Source organism: Oryctolagus cuniculus, unplaced genomic scaffold (genome assembly GCF_964237555.1).
Source record: "Oryctolagus cuniculus unplaced genomic scaffold, mOryCun1.1 SCAFFOLD_102, whole genome shotgun sequence".
In the NCBI taxonomy this organism is placed as follows: domain Eukaryota; kingdom Metazoa; phylum Chordata; class Mammalia; order Lagomorpha; family Leporidae; genus Oryctolagus; species Oryctolagus cuniculus.
This window is the reverse complement of record NW_027208333.1, coordinates 62562-65584: the sequence shown is the minus strand read 5'-3', so window position 1 is coordinate 65584 and position 3023 is coordinate 62562.

Sequence of the window (3023 nt, the reverse complement as noted above, 5' to 3'; positions counted from 1 at the left end):
ATTTTGGACAGAGTAGCCATTATGAAAGAAAAAAAAAAACACAGCAAATTGACCTTTCAGGATTAGAAATCCATAGGCAACACAACCAAGGTGAGATTCTGTGTTTTGGAAAATGACATGGAACGCTTCTGCTGAGGGGACAGATTCTAATGCCCTCCAAATGGAGTGTGAGAGCGATTTTGAGGTGAATTCAATCAGAATTCCAAAGTCGGTCTGTGGAAGGGGGGGATGAATCTGGAAACAGCCAGTTTCTTTGTGTCTAAATCCTGCCAAATATCACAAAGGACTCTTGCATTTCTTTGGCTTTTTTCTCTTTTTTCTTATTTATCATGGTTTGTAATGAATTTTCTGATGTGAGCTTTGGTTTTGAGGCTGGCATATTGAGTTCAGGGCACAAGAGGAAGGTTGTTTTTCAATCAGGGCACAGCTGTTGGCTTGCTCCAATTCTGGCTTGCTGTCATTGTTTTGGGTGCCTCAGCCGATTTGTGGTTTCTTGAGTGGCAATTTCCTAAATGTTTTCTGGGTCTGAGTCGGTTTTGCCTTCTTATTCCCAAATTTTGTATTCTGATGCAATACAAGCAAGATTTTGGAGAGTAGCCATTATGAAAGAAAAAAAAAAAAAAGCGCATTGCCCTTTCAGGATTAGAAATCTACAGGCAACACGACCAAGATGAGTTTCTGTGTTTTGGAAAATGACATAGAACGCTTCTGCTGAGAGGACAGATTGTAATTCCCTCCAAATGGAGTGTGAGAGCGATCTTGAGGTGAATTCAATCAGAATTCCAAAGTCCGTCTGTGGAAGGGGGGGATGAATCTGGAAACAGCCAGTTTCTTTGTGTCTAAATCCAGCCAAATATCACAAAGGACTCTTGCATTTCTTTGGCTTTTTCACATTTCCCTTATTTATCATGGTTTGTAATGAATTTTCTGATGTGAGCTTTGGTTTTCAGACTGCAATATAGAGTTCAGGGCACCTGAGGAATGGTCTTTTTCAAACAGGGCACAGCTGTTGGTGTGCTCCAATTCTGGCTATTGTCTTTGTTTTGGGTGCCTCAGCTGAAATTTGGTTTCTTGAGTTTCACTGCGATTGTCAGGTTAATTCAGTCAGAATTCCACAGGCAGTCAGCTTTAGTGGTGGATGAATCTGGGAACAGCCGGTTTCCTTGCAACTAAATCAAACCCAATATCATTATGGATTCTTGCATTTCTTTGGATTTTTTCTTATTTATCATGGTTTGTAATGAATTTTCTGATGTGAGCTTTGGTTTTGAGGCTGGCATATTGAGTTCAGGGCACAAGAGGAAGGTTGTTTTTCAATCAGGGCACAGCTGTTGGCTTGCTCCACTTCTGGCTTGCTGTCATTGTTTTGAGTGCCTCAGCCGATTTGTGGTTTCTTGTGTGGCAATTTCCCAAATGTTTTCAGGGTCTGAGTTGGCTTTGCCTTCTTCCTTCCCAAATTTTGTATTCTGATGCAATGCAAAGAAGAGTTTGTACAGAATAGCCATTATGAAAGAAAAAACACAACAAATAGGCGTTTGAAGCTTAGAAATCTACAGGTAACATGACCAAGGTGAGTTTTTGTGTTTATGAAAATCAAATGGAACACTTTGGCTGAGGTGACAGATATTAATTGCCTCCAAACTGAGTTTCACTGTGATTTTCAGGTTAATTCAGTCAGAATTCCACAGGCTGTCAGCTGGAGGGGTGGAAGTATCTGGGAACAGCCGGTTTCCTAGCGACTAAATCAAGCCCTATATCATTATGGATTCTTGCATTTTTTTGGCTTTTTTCTCTTTTTTCTTATTTGTAATGGTTTGTAATGAATTTTCTGATGTGAGCTTTGGTTTTGAGGCTGGCATATTGAGTTCAGGGCACAAGAGGAAGGTTCTTTTTCAATCAGGGCACAGCTGTTGGCTTGCTCCACTTCTGGCTTGCTGTCATTGTTTTGGGTGCCTCAGCTGATTTGTGGTTTCTTGTGTGGCAATTTCCTAAATGTTTTCGGGGTCTGAGTTGGTTTTGCCTTCTTCCTTCCCAATTTTTGTATTCTGATGCAATACAAGCAAGATTTTGGACAGAGTAGCCATTATGAAAGAAAAAAAAAAACACAGCAAATTGACCTTTCAGGATTAGAAATCCATAGGCAACACAACCAAGGTGAGATTCTGTGTTTTGGAAAATGACATGGAACGCTTCTGCTGAGGGGACAGATTCTAATGCCCTCCAAATGGAGTGTGAGAGCGATTTTGAGGTGAATTCAATCAGAATTCCAAAGTCGGTCTGTGGAAGGGGGGGATGAATCTGGAAACAGCCAGTTTCTTTGTGTCTAAATCCTGCCAAATATCACAAAGGACTCTTGCATTTCTTTGGCTTTTTTCTCTTTTTTCTTATTTATCATGGTTTGTAATGAATTTTCTGATGTGAGCTTTGGTTTTGAGGCTGGCATATTGAGTTCAGGGCACAAGAGGAAGGTTGTTTTTCAATCAGGGCACAGCTGTTGGCTTGCTCCAATTCTGGCTTGCTGTCATTGTTTTGGGTGCCTCAGCCGATTTGTGGTTTCTTGAGTGGCAATTTCCTAAATGTTTTCTGGGTCTGAGTCGGTTTTGCCTTCTTATTCCCAAATTTTGTATTCTGATGCAATACAAGCAAGATTTTGGAGAGTAGCCATTATGAAAGAAAAAAAAAAAAAGCGCATTGCCCTTTCAGGATTAGAAATCTACAGGCAACACGACCAAGATGAGTTTCTGTGTTTTGGAAAATGACATAGAACGCTTCTGCTGAGAGGACAGATTGTAATTCCCTCCAAATGGAGTGTGAGAGCGATCTTGAGGTGAATTCAATCAGAATTCCAAAGTCCGTCTGTGGAAGGGGGGGATGAATCTGGAAACAGCCAGTTTCTTTGTGTCTAAATCCAGCCAAATATCACAAAGGACTCTTGCATTTCTTTGGCTTTTTCACATTTCCCTTATTTATCATGGTTTGTAATGAATTTTCTGATGTGAGCTTTGGTTTTCAGACTGCAATAT